Here is a 21799-nt window from a genome sequence, read left to right on the forward strand (position 1 = left end):
TGAGAGACACTTGTGCCAGTCACACTATTGTGCATGACAGGCTGGTGTTCTCAAACCAGTACATCCCAGGTGAGACTGCCAGAGTAAGAGTTAGCCCAGAAAGGGTCACTGATAGGCCTGTGGCTTTTGTGCCCAAAGAAGTGGGTAGGACTTTTAGCTGGAGAAGGGTGGTAGTCAGTACAGACCTCCCCCTTGATTGTCTCATTGGAAATGATGACTACCCAGAGGTTAGTCAGAGCCCAAGAGAGGAACTGGTCCAGTGCCAGTCCTCTCCCAAGGATTCTGGAGGTCCTGCAGTAACTGCAAGCAGGCCCCAGAAGAAAAAGAAAAGAAAACAGAGTAGGAAAGGTGGACAACCTTTAGCCAAGGTTCCAGCAAGCCAAGGAGATTCTGCTCCAGTAGGGGAGAACTCCAAAAATGGCACTGGCAAAGTCCAACCTGACCCACAAGAAGTCCTGGCTAGTCAGGCAACTGTTAAACCTGAGTGGGTGGCTCCTCAGCTAACAGAAGAAAGAGTGGAAGAAGGGTGTTTACTACAAGATGTGGTAACCCCCCACTCTAATACAGCAGACAGGCACCCTGAACCCAAAGAAGCCTGTAACTTAGCCCCTTCCCTTGTAGGTGAAGAGCTAAAGGTGTGGTTCTGGGTACTGACAGCTGTCAGTGGCCTCTGCTGGGTGTTGGCCTTTATGGCTGCACTATCCTTGGCATGGTGGTCTGACCCCATGCCAAATAGCAAGTTAGGCCCCCTGACCCTGTTGGTCATGGTGGGGTTACTCCAGTTCTGGGTAACCTCTTTGGGTATGCTAGGGGTTACCCTGGCTAAGATAAGATTAGCAGAGGTGGATACCTCTAACCCCAAAATAGAGAGAATGGGTGAAGACATAAAAAGCACAGACAAGAGGCAATTCAGACTAGGTTCTATTACTGTGGAAGTGGGTTAGTTCCCCAGAGGGAATGACATGAATAGGAGGATGTAAGGCAGAGTAGGCCCTGCAACAAACCAGCCTATTTCCTCTACTCTTCCTCGCCTGACAGACTAGGAAGGCTCTCCCAGCTTTGGCTGAGTCTCCTGGCCTGTGAGCTGGGGGGGGGGGGGTGCTTGTGTAAAGAAATGGCTCCCTGTTGCAGTTACCCCCCCACTTTTTGCCTGATACTGATGCTGACTTGACTGAGAAGTGTGCTGGGACCCTGCTAATCAGGCCCCAGCACCAGTGTTCTTTCACCTAAAATGTACCGTTGTCTCCACAATTGGCACAACCCTGGCACCCAGGTAAGTCCCTTGTAACTGGTACCCCTGATACCAAGGGCCCTTATGCCAGGGAAGGTCTCTAAGGGCTGCAGCATGTCTTATGCCACCCTAGGGACCCCTCACTCAGCACAGACACACTGCTTGCCAGCTTGTGTGTGCTGGTGGGGAGAAAATGACTGTCGACATGGCACTCCCCTCAGGGTGCCATGCCAACCTCACACTGCCTACGGCATAGGTAAGTCACCCCTCTAGCAGGCCTTACAGCCCTTAGGCAGGGTTCACTATACCACAGGTGAGGGCATAGGTGCATGAGCACTATGCCCCTACAGTGTCTAAGCAAAACCTTAGATATTGTAAGTGCAGGGTAGCCATAAGAGTATATGGTCTGGGAGTCTGTCAAAAACGAACTCCACAGCTCCATAATGGCTACACTGAATACTGGGAAGTTTGGTATCAAACTTCTCAGGATAATAAACCCACACTGATGCCAGTGTTGGATTTATTAAAAAATGCACACAGAGGGCATCTTAGAGATACCCCCTGTATTTTACCCAATTGTTCAGTGCAGGACTGACTGGTCTGTGCCAGCCTGCTGCTGACAGACGAGTTTCTGACCCCATGTGGTGAGGGCCTTTGTGCTCTCTGAGGACAGAAACAAAAGCCTGCTCTGGGTGGAGGTGCTTCACACCTCCCCCTGCAGGAACTGTAACACCTAACAGTGAGGCTCAAAGGCTCAGGCTTCGTGTTACAATGCCCCAGGGCACTCCAGCTAGTGAAGATGCCCGCCCCCTGGACACAGCCCCCACTTTTGGCGGCAAGTCCAGGAGAGATAATGAGAAAAACAAGGAGGAGTCACTGGCCAGTCAGGACAGCCCCTAAGGTGTCCTGAGCTGAGGTGACTCTGACTTTTAGAAATCCTCCATCTTGCAGATGGAGGATTCCCCCAATAGGAATAGGGATGTGCCCCCCTCTCCTCAGGGAGGAGGCACAAAGAGGGTGTAGCCACTCTCAAGGACAGTAGCCATTGGCTACTGCCCTCCCAGACCTAAACACACCCCTAAATTCAGTATTTAGGGGCTCCCCAGAACCTAGGAAATCAGATTCCTGCAACCTAAGAAGAAGAGGACTGCTAAGCTGAAAAACCCTGCAGAGAAGACGGAGACACCAACTGCTTTGGCCCCAGCTCTACCGGCCTGTCTCCCCCCCTTCTAAAGACACTGCTCCAGCGACGCTTTCCCCAGGGACCAGCGACCTCTGAATCCTCAGAGGACTGCCCTGCTCTAGAAGGACCAAGAACTCCCGAGGACAGCGGCCCTGTTCACCAAAGACTGCAACTTTGAAACAAAGCAGCAACTTTGAAACAACTTGCGTTTCCCGCCGGAAGCGTGAGACTTGCTACTCTGCACCCGACGCCCCCGGCTCGACTTGTGGAGAACAATTACTTCAGGGAGGACTCCCTGGCGACTGCGAGACCGTGAGTAGCCAGAGTTGCCCCCCCTGAGCCCCCACAGCGACGCCTGCAGAGGGAATCCCAAGGCTCCCCCTGACCGCGACTGCCTGCTCCTCAGATCCCAATGCCTGGTAAAGACTCTCCACCCGCAGCCCCCAGGACCTGAAGGATCCGAACTCCAATGCAGGAGTGACCCCCAGGAGGCCCTCTCCCTTGCCAAGGTGGTGGCTACCCCGAGGAGCCCCCCCCTTGCCTGCCTGCATCGCTGAAGAGACCCCTTGGTCTCCCATTGAAACCTATTGGAAACCCAACGCGTGTTTGCATACTGCACCCGGCCGCCCCCGTGCTGCTGAGGGTGTACTTTCTGTGCTGACTTGTGTCCCCCCCCGGTGCCCTACAAAACGCCCCTGGTCTGCCCTCCGAAGACGCGGGTACTTGCCTGCTGGCAGACTGGAACCGGGGCACCCCCTTCTCCATTGAAGCCTATTCGATTTGGGCACCACTTTGACCTCTGCACCTGACCGGCCCTGAGCTGCTGGTGTGGTAACTTTGGGGTTGCTCTGAACCCCCAACGGTGGGCTACCTTGGACCGGAACTTGAACCCCGTAGGTGGTTTACTTACCTGCAAAAACTAACTAACTCTTACTCCCCCCAGGAACTGTTGAAAATTGCACTGTGTCTAGTTTTAAAATAGCTATATGTGATTTATGTGAAGACTGTATATGCTATTTTGATTATTCAAAGTTCCTAAAGTACCTACCTGCAATACCTTTCATTTAAAGTATTACATGTAAAATTTGAACCTGTGGTTCTTAAAATAAACTAAGAAAAGATATTTTTCTATACAAAAACCTGTTGGCCTGGAATTTTCTCTGAGTGTGTGTTCCTCATTTATTGCCTGTGTGTGTACAACAAATGCTTAACACTACTCCTTTGATAAGCCTACTGCTCGACCACACTACCACAAAATAGAGCATTAGTATTATCTCTTTTTGCCACTATCTTACCTCTAAGGGGAACCCTTGGACTCTGTGCATACTATTCCTTACTTTGAAAGAGTGCATACAGAGCCAACTTCCTACAGGGCTCCATATCAACTTGGAGCTTTGGGCGATCTGCCTAGCATTGAAAGCATTTCTTCCTGTTGTGAAAGGGAAGGTAGTGCAGGTGTTCACGGACAACACTACTGCGATGTGGTACTGCAACAAGCAGGGGGGTGCGGGGTCATGGACCCCTTGTTAAGAGGGTCTGCGTCTCTGGACATGGCTGGAACAGCAGGGCATAACTCTGGTGGTTCAACACCTGGCAGGTTCTCTGAACACCAGGGCGGGCGAACTCAGCCGGCGAGGCTTAGCGGATCACAAATGGTATCTCCATCCGGAGGTGGCGCAAGGACTCTTTCAGCAGTGGGGAAAGCCTTGGTTAGATCTGTTCGCCTCTGCAGAGAACGCGCAATGTCAGTAGTTTTGCGCATTGGAGTTTCCAAGGGGGCTATCGCTAGGTGACGCATTTTGTCGCAAGTGGAGTTCAGGCCTCCTGTACCCCTTTCCACCCATACTGCTTCTGCCCAGAGTTCTCAAGAAAATCAAGAACGACCAGGCCCAAGTAATCCTAGTGGCTCCGGATTGGGCACGAAGAGTCTGGTATCCAGAGCTTCTCAAAATGAGCATCAATCCTCCAATCAGGTTGCCTCTTGGAGAGGATCTTCTGTCGCAGCAGCAGGGGAAGGTTCTCCACCCGAACCTGTGAACTTTGCGGCTTCATGCATGGAGGTTGAGCGGCAACAGTTTATGGTTTATGACCTCCCTCCTGAAGTGATGTCATTCTGTCAGCCAGGCGTCATTCTGGCAGCCAGGCGTCCCTCTACTAAGTCGATTTACGCCTGCCGGTGGAAATGTTTCGTATCATATTGTACAGAGGTCTATTGATCCTCTTTCTTCTTCTCTGTCTAATGTACTTTTGTTCATTCTATCACTTGCCCAACAGGGTACTCTTAAGGGCTATCTTTCTGCCTTATCGGCTTTTCTTTGCCTGCCCGATCAACCATCTCTGTTTAAGTCTCCCATTGTACTGAGATTCTTAAAAGGGCTTGTACATATGTTTCCACCTACGCCTTTTGTTATGCCCCAGTGGGACCTTAATCTAGTCCTTACTTTTCTAATATGTGCTCCTTTTGAGCCTTTACATAACTGTCCTCTCCGGCTGCTCACTATCAAAACAGCTTTCTTAGTGGCGATCACATCTGACAGGAGAGTGAGTGAGATGCAGGCTTTATTATCGAAACCGCGGTATCTCACTATACATCCTAATAAAGTAGTCCTGAGAACTCGTGCCTCTTTCCTCCTCAAGGTAGGGACCCCTTTCCATCTGGGTCAAAATATCACCCTGCCCACCTTCTTTGTTCCACCGCATCCCTCTAAAGAAGAGGAGTATCTCCATCGGCTGGACCCAAAAAGACTGTTATCGTTCTACCCTGACCGCACAAAAGAGTTCCGGGTAGACGGACAATTCTTTGTGGGGTTCATTGGTGCAAAGAAGGGTCGGGCAGTCTAGAAACTATCCATTTCGCGCTGGGTCGTTCTCTGTATAAACATTTGCTGCGCTTTGGCTAAGAAGCAGCCTCCAGAGGGCTTGAGGGCTCAGTCTACCAGAGGGAAAGCTGCTACCACTGCATTGGCTTGAGGCGTGCCAGTACTTGATGTTTGCCAAACGGCAACGTGGGCTTCTTTGCACATGTTTGCAAGCCACTACTGCCTGTATGGTCAGGTGAGAAGAGAGGGGCATTTTGCCCGCTCTGTCCTACAGGACTTCTTGGTGTGAAGTATATTCTCACAACCCACCACCAGGGTTATAGCTTGGGTATCTATTCTAAGGTAAGGAATCTGCAGCTAGAATTCTCTATCAGATGAACAAGTTACTTACTTTCTGTAACAAATTATCTGGTAGAGACTCTATCTAGCTGCAGATTCCTTACACCCATCCAGGCCTCCCTGCTCTGCGGATATATACATTATGTGTTTCATGATTTTTCCTTTCTCAAGGGCATGTTTTGTACTGAAGCAATCAAGAAAGAAAAGTAAATAATTGTTGGTTCTTCCATGACTCTGGGCTTCTAGCGTGGGAAGTTGTGGAAAAGAATTGACGTACGCGCGCTGGGACGGTGCCTATATAGAAGACCGTGATGTCACAGACGGCGCCAATGACACTGACGATGCCACACGTAGCCAGACGACGCACGCGGATCCACCTGACGGCGTGCGCAGGGTACTGCTCAGCAGAAAAATTCCAGATTCAAAGCTGACGCCAGAGAATTCTAAGGTAAGGAATCTGCAGATAGATAGAGTCTCTACCAGATAATTTGTTACGGAAGGTAAGTAACTTGTTTATTTGTGCTACATTTTCTGACCACAGGTTCATTCCAAGTGACAGTGGGCGTGGCAGCTGGTGTATCTCAGCCAGCGTTCAGCCATATCCTGTCCAAATTTCTGGATTCCTTCGTGCAACACCTGCAGAATTAAGTCCAGTTTCCCCAAAGGGCTGATCTCACCTCCATCAAATTTGGATTTTATGCTTTTGTAAATGTTCCCCATGTGATAGGTGCTATGCATGGTACCCACATAGCCCTCATACCCCCAAGAGTAAATGAACAGGTGTTCAAAAATCATAAAAGCTTTCACTCCATGAATGTCTAATTGGTGTGTACTGCTGATCAGTCCATTACTCATGTCAATGCAAGGTTCCCAGGATCAGTCCATGACTCCTTTGTCCTGAGAAACAGCAGTGTGCCACACATGATGGGACAACTACAGGGGGGCAGAGCTTGGCTCATAGGTGAGTGTGTATGACACTGGATCAGTGACATAGCTGACAGGTAGGCTGTATGCTAGTAGATTTTGTGTGTTTTAACCCTTGTTCACCCACTTTTGAAGGCAATTCTGGCTACCTAAACATGCATTGGCTCCTGACACCTGTGAGGAATCCCAGGACAGATGCAGAAATCCATTAAAATGAGGCACATGGTCGCACTAGGAGGGTTATTGAGAGAACAATAGGACTCCTGAAGGCATGATTTGCTGCCTCCATCTCTCTGGAGGGTCCCTGTGCTATGTCCCTGGCAAGGTGTGTCAGATAGTGGTGGACTGCTGCAAGCTGCACAACTTGGCTCTGAGGACAGCTATTCCACTACTGGATGAGGTAGATGCTGTCCAACCACCCCTGCCACCTCTGAGGATAGATGAGAGTGATGGGGAAGAGGAGGGGAAAGACATCAACTCCAGGACCCAGCTAATCAGGCTATACTTCCAGCGACTCTCAGGTAGTGTTCTATGTTACCATTGGGTTTACTGCATTGTTTCAGGGTGACTTATGTGCAAAGTTCTGTGGTGTTCCTTACCAGTGATGTGTAGACTTAATGTGTGAAGAAGGAGATGCTTGTTACAGCATAGGAACAGTGTGACATACTTCGAACATTGCAGTCTGTTAGACTCCTTCATGCAATAAAACAGCATTATGATGGAAACTGGCTACGATATTCATATTTACATTTGTTTGCTCATATTAATGAAGGACAGATATTTTAAGTGCCCAGGTGTATTTATTTAAATAAAAAACATCCAAGAGTGATGGGACAGTGTAAGGGAGTGGGCACATGGCAAACAATATACTCAGGTACATTTCCACAGCTCTTGGTTCCACAGGGGCATAGTCCATGGGCCATTGGAAGATGGTGAAATGGCAGTGGCATGTCAACGGGGTAGCTCAGTGGCACACAAGGGAGACCTTTCAAGGATTGTACAACAAAACAACGACTTCAAAAACAACTACTGCCTTAACAATGAGGTCGGAACACTGACCTCGTTGCTACTACTAATGATTTTACCACGAATGCCTTAACAACGATATTTCGTTGTAAAGGCATTCCTGATAAAATCATTAGCAATAGGCACCATTCACCATTCACCCTACATCCCTCACCCCACCCCCCCAACCCCACCCCAAAACCTAAAACCCCCTGACCCCCCACCCACTCCCCAAAACCAAAAACACCCCACCCCCAACCCCACCCTAAAACCTAAAACCCCCTGACCCGCCACCCACTCCCCAAAACCAAAAACACCCCACCCCCCCAACCCCACCCCAAAACCTAAAACCCCCTGACCCCCCACCCACTCCCCAAAACCTAAAACCCCCTGACCCCCCACCCACTCCCCAAAACCAAAAACGCCCCATCCCCCAACCCCACCCTAAAACCTAAAACCCCCTGACCCCCACCCACTCCCCAAAATCAAAAACGCCCCACCCCCCCAACCCCACCCCAAAACCTAAAACCCCCTGACCCCCCACCCACTCCCCAAAACCAAAAACGCCCCACCCCCCCAACCCACCCTAAAACCTAAAACCCAAAACCCCCTGACCCCCACCTACTCCCCAAAACTAAAAACACCCCAACCCCACCCTAAAACCTAAAACCCCCTGACCCCCCACCCACTCCCCAAAACCAAAAACGCCCCACCCCCCAACCCCACCCTAAAACCTAAAACCCCCTGACCCCCCACCCACACCCCAAAACCAAAAACGCCCCACCCCCCCAACCCCACCCCAAAACCTAAAACCCCCTGACCCCCCACCCCCTCCCCAAAACCTAAACCCACCACTTACCTTCGCAAACTCCCTTCTTTGTACCTTAACCACGCATGTTCGTTGTTCAGAACATACGTAGTTAAGGCACAAAAAAACGGAGTTGTGGTTAAAAAAAGCGTTGTTGCGCTTTCGTTAACCACGACTTTCGGAAAAAAAAAGTCGTAAAAAAGGATGTTTCCCCCTTTCAAGGCAGAGTTAGTTCCTGGCGGTGGGCTTGGCTTGTGTTTCAGAGGGATGTCTGGGTCTGAGGGCACATTTACGAGGGGGAAGCTGGGCTGCAGGGGAAGAGGTGCTGGTGTCCTGTGAGTCCTCTGGCAGTGCCCCCAGTCCATTAGCAGTTGCAGATCTGGATGGCAGGGCATTGTCCTGGCTAGTGGAAGGGGCCTGCAGGTGGATGGAGGACTCAGGCTGGCTGTTGTACTGGCGCTGCAGCACCCCTGCAATGGAGGCCATGGTAGCATAGAGCTGTTTCCATTGCTGCATGGCCTTATGATGGTGTGCTACCTGCAGCCTCTAATTCTCCTCCAGGGTGGCCGGGATCTGGCCCATCCTGTCCTGGGAATGGTGGTATGCTCACAGGCCCTCAGCAATGGCCTCCTGGGCAGCAGTATCCCTCCTTCGGCCACCCCCCTGACCCACTGCTCCCATCCCAATGGCCCTAGCCCCCTGTACCTATGTCCCCTGCACAGGTCTGGCAGTCCCACTTGCACTGGGCGCTTCATCATCCTGCCTGGTGGTGGGTGGAGCCTCGGGACTCTGTACTTGTGAGCAGCCAGTCCGTGACCTGGAGACACTGGTGTGGGGCGTTGGACCAGAGCTGATGGTGGTGGCTGAGTGGTAGGGGTGTCAGTGGTGTCCTGGTTGGGGCTACTGGAGGGAGACTGTCAAGGGCTATGGGATGGGTCAGGGATCTCCTCTGTGTCCAGACATCCCTCTGCACTCTCCTGAGTGGGGAGACGTCTCCGTCCGGGTGGCATGGGTGGTGGTGCCTGTGTCTGTGAGAACAGAGATGTGGTGTCCTGCACTTTCTTGTCCCCTGCAGCATTCCTTAGGAGTTATTGGTGGTTCCATTCCCATGTGTTCGCATGCAGGGTCCCTTGGTGTTCTTTTGATGCATTTGTTGCGGGGGAAGTGGTGCATTCTGGGTGTTGTGGTGCTCCTTTCATTTCTTGCATGGGTTGGTGACTGTGCACGGGGGCTGGATAGTGATTTGTATGTGGGTTATGGGCATGCAGGGGACATGGGTAGGAGTGTGTGGGTGTTGTGGGCTGGGTAGGGGATGGGTGCATGGTGGTAGTGAGAGGGATGGGGTGATACATGCATTGCAGGTGTAGTTGACTTACCTGAGTCCAGTCCTCCAGGGAGTCCAGTGAGGCCCTCTGGGAGCAGGATAGGCATGACCCTCTCCTCCCAGTCAGTGTATTCAGGGGGAGGAGGTGAGGGACCACCGCCAGCCTTCTGTACGGCGATATTGTGTCGTGTTGCCATGGAACGCACCTTCCTCCAGAGGTCGCTCCATCTCTTCCTGATGTCATCACCTGCGCGTGGATGGATTCCTACCTTTTTGACCTTGTTGACAATCCTCTGCCATAGCTCCATCTTCTTGACCAAGGCCATCTGCTGCACCTATGTCCCAAATTAGCTGCGGCTCGGCCCTGGGTATTTCGGCCACCATGGTCCTCAGCTTCCTGTCGATGAAGCGGGGGTGCTTAAAGGGTGCCATGGTGTGTGTTGTGGGTGGTGTGTTGTCTGTGTGATTTGTGTGGTGGTTGTTTGTATGTGTGTTGTGGTGTGGTTTTCTGTGGTGCTGTTGGTGTTGCAAAGGATTGTGGGTTGTATATGAGTATGTTTTATAGTGGTGTGGATGTGTGTTAACTGTGTGGTTTCCAAATTTGCCAATGTGTGCGTCTGTTGTTGGCAGTTCCCATTTCTGAGCGCAGCGGTCATTACCGCTAACAGCCGTTCGACATCCACGATCCGCCACGCTGATTTGTGCATCAGTATTTGGTGGGCGGAGGGTTTGTAGGGATGGCGGTGGTGGGGTGCCTTTCCGCCGTTGTTGGCCCTGATGGTGAGTGGAGGTTGTCAATTTTTGGGCGGACTGTATTTTTGACATTTGTCATTTGGCGGTGTGCAGTCCACTGGCGGTCTTTTGTTCACCATCAGCACGGCGGTGATTACCGCCAAGTTCATATGAGGGCCCATGTTTCCATAAAAAAAAGCATTGTTTGATTTGCCTATATCTGTGGCAATGTTTGATGAATCTTCACAAAATTTTCCAAAAAAAGTGTGCCAGTGATTCTTGTTGCGCAGGTAAAGTTTTGGGTGATCTGTCAAGCGGGGGCCAATAAAAAGATGGTGGGGTCCAAAAAAGTTCCTTTTCCATGATAATTCCCAAAGGATCTTTAGACATGATTACAACCCGAACCACTAGACGAAATTACACCAAATTTGGCAGAAAGCTAGCTTTCAGTATGCAGATTGTGCTTTAGCTTATTTGGTGTAAATCAGTTCAGTAGTTTTGGAAATATTAAAGGGAAAACATGTATATTTCTGGCAACGATGACTTCGCAAAAAAAGACACTTTGTGCAGGAAAATCCACAGCTCTGATTGGCTGCCAACACTTCAAACTAGGAAGTTTTGGCAGTCATGTTGGGACTCAGATTCAGCTGAGTCCCCCCAAAAAGTTTTTTTTAAAAATGGGGCCAGGGTAGAGTCACCCTGACCCCTTAGCTCTGGTGCTGGGCTAAAAAGAATTTAGTTTTTCATTTTTGCTGCGATTTGCGATGGATCTGGGGAAAATGTAAAAAAAAGAATTAAGCATACGATCTTGCACATCTTTATACTGTAGCCCCTGGCTGGGCCAAGTCCCTGGTGCATCACTAATTTAATGCGGGGGACCCACAGACCACCACCTCCCCGGAGCATAACAAATATTTTGTGGGGCTGCGTGCCCCCTTTGGAGCGCTGGGGACCCCCACTAGGTAGTGGTGCATGCAAGACCCCTCCCACCTCCTTCCCATGCGGCCCCGGTACCCCTACCTCCTCGGGGTATAACAGAAATAAGAAGCGGGTGCGCATGACCACTACATACCCAGTCAGACACACACAACCACTAACAGACTCACTGACACCTTCATTCACCCAGTCACAGACCTGCGCAGACACTGATGCACGCACTCACACACCCAGATAGAGACTCTCATAGCCACTCTCATCCCCAGATACACTCTCTAACATCTATTCTCACATCCAGAGACATGGGCTGTGGCCAACTCCCGCCACGCATGGCCAAGGGCCGTGCGCAGTACAGGGTTGGGTGGTTAGGATTATTGGCCACAGGGTGTGGCTGCAGACCAGGCCTTGTGGGCAACCCCTGCCGCGCACGGGCAAAGGCTGTGCACTGCGCAAGGTTGGAGGGGGTTTGTAGGAAGTTGGCTCTGTATATACTATCTCAAAGTGAGTGATAGTGTGCACAGAGTCCAAGGGTTCCCCTTAGAGGTTGATAGTGGCAAAATTAGATAATTCTAAATCTCTGTTTTGTGGTAGTGTGGTCGAGCAGTAGGCTTATCAGAGGGTAGTGTTAAACATTTGTTGTACACACACAGGCAATAAATGAGGAACACACACTCAAAGACTTAACTCCAGGCCAATAGTTTTTATATAGAAAAATATATTTTCTTAATTGATTTTAGAACGACAAGATTCAAGATTTGAAGTAAATACATGAAATGCAAGGTACTCCACACAGGTAAGTAAGGAACTTTGAATTAGAGCAGTAACAAACACAGTTCTAGTTAAAATGGCAATAAGCTATTTTAAAAGTGCAAAAAGGACACAGTGCAAAAATCAACAATTCCTGGGGGAGGTAAGTAAGGTTAAGTTTCTGAGGTAAGTAAAGCACTTACAAGTTCAGTTTCCTGGGTATAGGCAGCCCACTGTTGGGGGGTTCAAGGCAACCCCAAAGTCACTGCACCAGCAACACAGGGCCGGTCAGGTGCAGAGGTCAAAGGAGGGCCCAAAACACATAGGCACCTATGGAGAACAGGGGTGCTCCGGGTCCAGTCTGCCAACAGGTAAATACCTGCGTGTTCAGAGGGCAGACCAGGGGGGTTGTGTAGAGCACTGGGGGGGACACAAGTAGGCACACAAAACACACCCTCAGCGGCACAGGGGGGTCTGGGTGCAGTGTGCTTAGCAGGCGTCAGGTTTTCAATAGTAGCCAATGGAGGGACCCGGGGGGGTCACTCTAGCAGTGCAGGCAGGGCTCAGGGGGGCTTCTCGGGCCAGCCATCGACTAGGCTAGGCAGAGGGTCGCCTGATGGTCATCTTGCACTGGAGTTCCGTTCCTTTTTGTCCTGGGGGCTGCGGGTGCAGTGCTTGGTCCAGGCGCTGGGTTCTTTGTTCCAGGCAGTCGCGGTCAGGGGGAGCCTCTGGATCCTCTCTTCCTGCGTCGCTGTGGGGGTGCAGCGGGGTCGTCTCAGGTTACTCACGAGGTCGCAGTCGCCTGGGAGTCCTTTCTGCAGTGTTGGTTCTCTGGAGCTCGAGCCGGGGGCGTCGGGTGCAGAGTGTGAAGTCTCACGCTTCCAGCGGGAAGAGTGAGTTCTTTGGAAGTTGCTAAAAAGTTGCAAAGTTGTTGCTGTTTTTGAACAGTGCTTCTGTTCTCGGGAGTTTCGTGGTCCTTCGGTTCAGGGCAGTCCTCAGACTTCAGAGGTCGCTGGTCCCTGTCAGATGCGTCGCTGTGCAGGTTCTTTGAGTCTGGAGACAGGCCGGTAGGGCTGGGGCCAAGTCAGTTGTCATCTCCATCGTCTCTGCAGGGCTTTCAGGTGAGCAGTCCTTCTTCTTTGTGTAGGTTGCAGGAATCTGATTTCCTGGGTTCTAGTTCACCCCTAAATACTAAATCTAGGGTCTTGTTTAGGTCAGAAGGGCAGTAGCCAATGGCTACTGTCCTGGATGGTGGCTACACCCTCTTTGTGCCTCCTTCCTGAGGGGATGGGGGCACATTCCTAATCCTATTGGGGGAATCCTCCAATCTCAAGATGGAGGATTTCTAAAGGCAGTGGTCACCTCAGTTCAGGACACCTTAGGTGCTGTCCTGATTGGTGGGTGACTCCTCCTTGTTTTTCTCATTACCTCCTCCAGCCTTGCTGCCAAAAGTGGGGGCAGTGGCCAGAGGGGCGAGCATCTCCACTAGCTGTGATGCCCAGGGGTGCTGTAACAAAAGGCATGAGCCTTTGAGGCTCACCGCCAGGTGTTACGGTTCCTGCAGGGGGAGGTGAGAAGCACCTCCACCCAGTACAGGCTTTGTTCCTGGCCACAGAGTGACAAAGGCACTCTCCCCATGTGGCCAGAAACTCATCAGGTTGTGGCAGGCTGGCAGAAACTGGTCAGCCTACCACTAGGAGTTGGACTGGTATTCAGGGGGCATCTCTAAGATGCCCTTTGGGTGCAATTTACAATAAATTCCACACTGGCATCAGTGTGCATTTATTGTGCTGAGAAGTTTGATACCAAACTTCCCAGATTTCAGTGTAGCCATTATGGAACTGTGGAGTTCTTGTTTGACAAACTCCGAGACCATATACTCTTTATGGCTACCCTGCACTTACAATGTCTAAGGTTTTGCTTAGACACTGTAGGGGCATAGTGCTCATGCACATATGCCCTCACCTGTTGTGTAGTGCACCCTGCCTTAGGGCTGTAAGGCCTGCTAGAGGGGTGACTTACCTATGCCACAGGCAGTGTGAGGTGGACATGGCACTCTTAGGGGAGTGCCATGTCGACTTAGTCATTTTCTCCTTACCAGCACACACAAGCTGTGAGGCAGTGTGCATATACTGAGTGAGGGGTCTCCAGGGTGGCATAAGACATGCTGCAGCCCTTAGAGACCTTCCCTGCCATCAGGGCCCTTGGTACCAGGGGTACCATTTACAAGGGACTTATCTGGGTGCCAAGGCTGTGCCAATTGTGGGAACAAAGATACAGTTTAGGGAAAGAACACTGGTGCTGGGGCCTGGTTAGCAGAGTCCCAGCACACTTTCAGTCATAACTGGCATCAACAAAAGGCAAAGAGTCAGGGGGTAACCAGCCAAGGAGGTATTTTCTTACAGGGTTGGCATCAGGCCCTATGGCCAACCGCCGCCAGGCACGTTGGTTTTGATTAACATATAGTAATGTTTTTTTTCAGTGAATATATTTATATGTATATATAGATGAACATAAGTAAATACATAAAGTAACAGAGGCTCACCTTATTGAAATAGATGGTGTAGTGGTATCATTTCAGTTGATGTAGGTTCAGTTGGTGGTTCATAATAAAGCATTTGCAAATGTTGATATTGCAGCATCAAATTCGCTCATTGAAGCAGGGGCTTGGTATAAAGCTAGAGATACATTAGTCTCTGGAATGGGGCTAAGGAGTTCAACGTGGCTGTACACTTCTTGGGGTAGTTTCTCTAGAGTAGGGAGAGAATGTATTAATCTACTCTTAAGGAGCATTGGTGTTGATAGGGGTCTGCTGAACAAAATCAGCCACAAAATTATTTTTAGTACAATGAATCAACTCCTTCCTGTTCTTTTTTGCAGTGGTAGTGGGGGTAAGATTACTGCCTCAGTGCCTTTCACCCCAAGAACTATAAACAGGTGGTCGTTAAGACAGCCCATAGATTCGGGTGGCAGGGATTCCTTCCCGAATTAGCTCTCCCATTTTGTGGAGCCACATGTCAACAGCATACTTAACTTTTTGGTGGCAAAGTCAGAATTCTTCACGTTTCAAAATTTAGTTCTAGTTTCTCAAATAGGCTGCAGCAGATCTAAGCGGGACACTGCATCAGATGTTTTCAACTCTGCCACCTTTCCAGACACATCACGAGCAGACATATACAGTGGTATTCCCAAGAATAATGTTTTTATTGTGTGATCAACCAGTCCTCCCTTTGCCAAATTATTTAATGGTCTCTGAACTCTTGGTGATCAAGGCTTATTAAGCGTACTGATGGTGCGTTTTACAACCTTGTTTAATTCCAGACGTAAGGGGTATGATTAGAGCAGATATAGCATCCATAAACACCATAGTGGTGTATGCTAGGCAGTTGTATGAATAAAAGATATGAACTGCTCTGTTTGCCACTAGGCACTGCAAATCTTTTTTGACAGGTCGAGCAGAAGCAGTCTTTTGTGGCAATGTGGCCAAGCAAAAAATAATCCAGAGCACGAATTGACCGCAATCAATGTATATTTATATTGATTAACTTAAGAGTGGCCCGATAGGGTTGGGGAAAATTACACCAAAGGGTATATCAAAGATAGTAAGGGGAGTCTCTGCTGGTCTTACAACTGTTGAATGTAGTAAAGGGAGTCTGTGCTTAAATGTTTTATTTGTTGGCAAATATTCCATTGCTTTATATCAGTTTTGTAAGCTTTGGTAAGTATGGCCACTGGTATTGTTGCTATAGTATTGACTGTATAGCCCTAAAGCTATACCTTCATGAGCTGCCCTATTGAAGCGTAATCTATCTCAGTCATTAGGATATCTCTGACTTCTACCGCAGGTACAAAAACAAAGGACCTTTGGGGGTCATTATGAGTTTGGTGGATGGAAAAGGCCTCTCTTACTGCCAGTGCGGCTCCCTTCCCGCGGGCCCCATTAAGAGTTTCCCACTGGGTCAGCGTGCGGAAATCCCCTTTCAAATTTGCTTGTATCAATATCAGTATGCCTACGTCAGTCTTAGTTTGGAATCAGGTTATAGCTGTTTTTGCAGCCAAAGCTGCTGCACAGTTCCCCTTCACGTGATTTCTTTTTTAATGGGCCATGGTATTCTGAAACAAAGGAAGGATGTCCTGTAGAATAGATACGTTCCTACTTTTTATTTATTTCCCTTTTGAATTTCTGCGTCTGTGCGCCAGTGCACTAAATTTACATTGTATTCTTCCTTACAGAACACCAAATATGACAAAGCAAGTGTTGGAACTGACTGATCAGCTTTCTGGAAGGCAACTAACACAGCATATATTTCTGATAACTGTGCAGTACAATCACCTAAAGGTTTAGTGTGTGTGCTTAGTGTCTTGAAGTCACCTTCCACAAGCTATCCCTCCCGGGGCAGCAGAAGCCTCCGAGTATTTTTGAGTAGAGTCAACCACAGGTTGTGTAGAGCTGTCCATGTAGAACAGCCCCTTATATTCATGTATTGGTAAAGCGTTCGGAGTTTGTGGAATGTTTAGTGTGTATTGCAAACATTCTTTAGTGCAAGGTGTAGGGCAGAAGTCTTCAAACTTTTTGATGCCAGGACCCGCTCTTAAAACCTTTTAGGCAAAAGGACCCCACTCCTGGCAAAAAGTTCTAGAACCTGGTACTCCTCATCGTCGACAATGATAAACATCACCAATTCCCACTGCAAATCATTTTTACGTTGAGGTAATAATATGAAACAGTGTTTAGCAAACCAAAGGTCAGTGAGGGTTGGGACGTGGTCAAGGGTGTGGCTAAAAACAAAGGTCCTCATTTATGAGGAATTGGCATGGGCCAGCGCTGCAAGTCTTCTTGCCACACTGCCCTATCCAAAAATAAAAGGGCAAGAATGCACTGTATTTCTGAAATACAGTGCATTCCTGTCCGTACCCCCTGCACTGGCGCACAAATTGCGGCTTTGCGCCAACGTAGGCAGGATTGTTTTTGTGCAGAAAGGGGCACCTTCCTGTACAAAAACATCCTGAGAGGTGTTTTCCTCTTTCCATGTGTGGAGCAGAGTTCAACACACATGGAAAGAGGAAAAAAGTAGGAGAAAGGAAGACATTTCTCCTCATTATGTCTGTGTAAGGTTTTGGCACTGCTCCAGTTTACGTTGTTTTGTAAAACCAGGACAGCGTCAAAATCCACGGGTGTTGCATAGGAACGCCCATGGAACGCCTCCTTGACACAGAGTAAGACAACGCAGCGGCTTGCGCTGCTTTGACTTACTCAATATCTATGAGGCCATGCAACTTGGGGCGGCTGTGTGTCGCCTCATAGGAATGACTGAGAGGCTTGTTCTGACGGAGCACCAATAAAAGTGATGTTCTGGTGGCGCAAGCCTCTCATAAATATGTTCCAAAATATTCAGGAAGGTTTTTTTTTAGGTCTTTCACCGTCAGGTACCTACATATAAAATAACAAGCAGCTTAAAAGAAAAATAAATAAAAGAAAGTGGTTACTCGGGAAATGCACTGTAGTGCATTATGAAACCTCTATTAGTTAATGCACTGCAAAGGTCTATGTGTAACCAGAGAGCCACAGAATTAAATCTTGGTTGGTGCAGTGGTGAATAGTGACTTGTGCAATTTTAGTGCCACAAGTGTGACAGAAAGAACTGTGAAAATGTAAGTCATTATTTTATATTTGCATTACACACTGTATAAGATAGGCTACTACAAAATGCACAAAAAAGGTTTAAGATGAAATGGTGTTTCCAAAATGTAGATTTAAGTAATACCAGACCATCTGTAATACATTTTTTAATAGCTGTCCCGTCAACACCCCCTCAGGGGTATTAAGCACCATGCATATACAATTACAATTAAAAGCACACACTTCAAAGCCCAGTTGTTAACTCTTTGCACTATCACTCAAGACAAACAAATCTTTGTCATCATAAAGCTTTGAGTGATTGAATCATTTTGTATATTTTACCATTTGCAGATCAACTCGTAGCTCACATTTGCATTTCATTCAAGAAGCAGACGCCCTGTCAGAAAGGATTCTTTAGCTATCTGCGCAGCTTCATGTCACAGCACAGGGGACTCAATCAATAAAAGTTCAGCTGAAGCATTTTACAATCGACTGGGGGAATGCGCGACCCCCTTTCCAGGACTCCACGGCCCCCCTGGGGGTCACGACCCACAGATTGAAGACCTCTGGTGTAGGGTGATATTCAAATTTTATAGGATTTAAAGCAGCTGCCCACTGCACCCAGCAAACATTTAGACCACGCACACTAGGGATACTGGCTTTTTTGCTACTTCAAATATAGGTATGGGGGAAACTCTAATGATTTGGTTTTTTACCTGTACTAAAGGATGCCTCTTCAATGTCGTTGCTAGTACTGCAGCAACAGTTTTCTTAGTAGGACTAATGCATTCGTCACCAGCGGAAATAAAATTGTGATCTGTATGCTATGTGAGTTGTCATTCTCTCATTGTTTACCACACATGTTGAACCTGAAGTGCTAGGAACAACCCTAATTACTAGGTTTATCTTGTTGTCCTGGGTCTGTAAATATTTAGGACCTGATGTAGATTTTGACAGTATTACCATCAGTCCACCATGGTGGCGGACACAAGTACACTGTCAAGAAGACAGTGTTCCGACCACTGTATTTAGATGTATTGCGGTTGAGCTGCCGACCACCACGACGATGTGCTCTTCCAAGCCATCAGGCTGGTGGGTTCCTGACGACCATATTCAGATGTTACAGTCCCACAGGCGGTGTACTAGCGGCGCAATGCTGATGGAGGGAGGCCATCACTGAACACAGTGGACATTGCACAATGGCAGTGGCTATGGAAGAGAGGTAAGTCTTACACACACACCATACCATAGCCATATGTGCCCCCTGTACTAAACACTACACACCACATACACACTATTATCCAGTGCCGTAACAACACATACATGCCGAAAACACACATTGCTTTACATTCATGACAAAACATATACAAACTGTTGACACCACACCCACACATGACACAACCACAACAACCAACACAACTACAAACTCATCTACTCAAACACACGCACACAAAGCGCAGCTACATGCATCACAATAACGACCACACACAGTGACGCCCAGCTGAATGTTACACAGAGAAACACAACATACAACCAAACATACACAACATATACAAACTACTGACACTACACCCACACATGACACAACAACAACCAACACAACTACAAACTCATCTACACAAACACACGCATCATAACGACTACACACAGTGACACTCACCTGAATGTTACACAGAGTAACACAACATACAACCAAACATACACAACATACTCAGACCCATAGGCAAGTGAAACACAACCTGACACAACCACTTCACCCTTTCCAGCTCCCTCTACCTCAACCAGCCAGTCGCACACAAACATACACGTACTGACTCACATAGACAACTGGAAGCAGAACATCACAGATACAGGTCCCCATGCCATGTGCACCTATGAACATAACTGACAAGTGTGAATGTTACATCATTGTATGGCCAGCTTTTCTTTGGCAGTCAATACTGACACCAAAATGACATCTGTCTGCGATATGTACCTTGTACCAGTGTGTCCCTGTCCATGTCCAACACAGTTGTGTCCCCGACATATGCATGTCACAGTCATTTTAAAAAATGACATGTATATGGCTGTGGTCTCAAGCTCATGTGCAGTGACCACACCACATAGACTGGCAGTGCGGATTCCTTACCTTCGAGTCCAACAATGGAGGGATCGTGTTTTTTCTGTGGTCCAGTGACATCAGCGACGGAAGGTCTTGTCCAGTCACAAACGGAGGTGGAATTGGGAAAAAAGTAGGTTTTTACCTCGTGTCTCCCCCTATCCACAAACTGAGTGGGGAGGTAGCATCGCCACAGTTGGCTTGGCGGGAAGGTACATCCAAATCTGCTCTGCAGGAAGGGTGGCTGGAGTCCTGCCGCCAGCCGCTTTCTCTTATGGCATCAAAATTGAGTGGGCGGCCCCCGCATAGTAGGCGGACCGGTTTTCCATTGAAACATCAACAGAGGGACCATTACAGCCAAGACCTAAATCAGACCCTTAGGGCCTGATTATGACCCTGGCGGACGGCGGAGGCCGTCCGCCAAGGTACCGCCGCTGAATGACCGCACCGCGGTCAAAAGACCGCGGCGGCCATTTAGACATTTCCTCTGGGCCGGCGGGCGCTCTCCAAAAGAGCGCCCGCCGGCCCAGAGGAAATGCCCCTGCAACGAGGACGCCGGCTCAGAATTGAGCCGGCGGAGTTGCAGGGGTGCGACGGGTGCAGTTGCACCCGTCGCGTATTTCAGTGTCTGCTTAGCAGACACTGAAATACTTTGCGGGGCCCCCAGGGGCCCCGCGGCACCCCCTACCGCCATCCTGTTCCTGGCGGGCGAACCGCCAGGAACAGGATGGCGGTAGGGGGTGTCAGAATCCCCCATGGCGGCGCAGCAAGCTGCGCCGCCATGGGGGATTCTAAGGGCAGCGGTAAACCGGCGGGAGACCGCCGGTTTGCCTCTTCTGACCGCGGCCGCGGCTGTATAATACATCAAGCTCTGCCAAAGTTAAGAAACCCTGTTAGGCCTGTCACTTGCTTAATGTGTTTGGAAGTTGTAAAGTAGGACACTTTTGCAAGTTCATTCGGGAGGACAGCCGGGGTAGGTTCAAGACGAGTGGACCTTTGCTTACCTTCAGCAACAGTCCTAGGCGTGTGCCTTCCCAAGGAGCCTTATTCCAGAGTTGGGGATGGGCGACCTGTTTGTTTAGTTTGACCGGACAGTATGCTTGAATGTAAGTTACTGTTCTCTAACATTTTTTCTAGAGAGACCTATCAGTGTCTTTGTTTACCTATTGTGCTTCAGGAGAAGTTACCCTTTTCTTTTTTTTGGTCCTGATGAAGCGTCATAGGATCCGTTTGGACCGCTGGACGCAAAACATGTTGACCTGTGTTTAGAGGTTATGTGATAATTTCCATTTCCTTACCTATTAGGAAAGTGATTGAGCATGATCTCTCAATTATCACTTTCATATTGTTTTTAATCTTGGTCTAATCCTTTCATTTACTGATTAATTAAAGGGTGATGCTCGCCGAGGTTTAGAACCAATTTTAGTTTTTCTTCTCCTGTTCAATTAGTGTCTGCTCGTAGGCATCACCCACTAGTACACTCTACCACGCAGTCACTAAAAGATCTCCAGCAAAGAGCCCCCTCGCTGGGAGCCCGTCAGACATTGCAGTGCTGGTCTGACGAGGGGCACCCCGATGATGAAGCATGACATCCAACAGGATGTGTGAGGGCTCTTGCTCCTAAACATGTAGGTTCCCTCTACCCTTTTTCTTGGAACAGTGTACCCATTGTTTTGTTAGTAATACTTTAGGGAGACTGTACACTGGACCATCAACCTCCCTGTCCCTCCTCTTTGATGTTGACACTTCTGCAAGTAGTCAGGTGCCAATCCTTTACTTTTAGAGGATAACTCATGTCTATGGAAAATCACATGAAGATATGTCATTTTAGACTTATTAAAATTAATTGTATGAGCATGTCAAGTCATCATCTGTAATATAGATGTCATCAATAATCAATCTTCTTGTAAGATCTCCAGAATTCTTGCTGCAAAAAGTTCGACACTAGGATTTTATTTTATTGAATATAGAATTACATATATCTAATGTCATTTTACATGTTTTCTAGAGTAAATTTTCCATTAATTCAGTAC

The sequence above is a fragment of the Pleurodeles waltl genome, chromosome 6 (assembly GCF_031143425.1).
Source record: "Pleurodeles waltl isolate 20211129_DDA chromosome 6, aPleWal1.hap1.20221129, whole genome shotgun sequence".
Classification (NCBI taxonomy): domain Eukaryota; kingdom Metazoa; phylum Chordata; class Amphibia; order Caudata; family Salamandridae; genus Pleurodeles; species Pleurodeles waltl.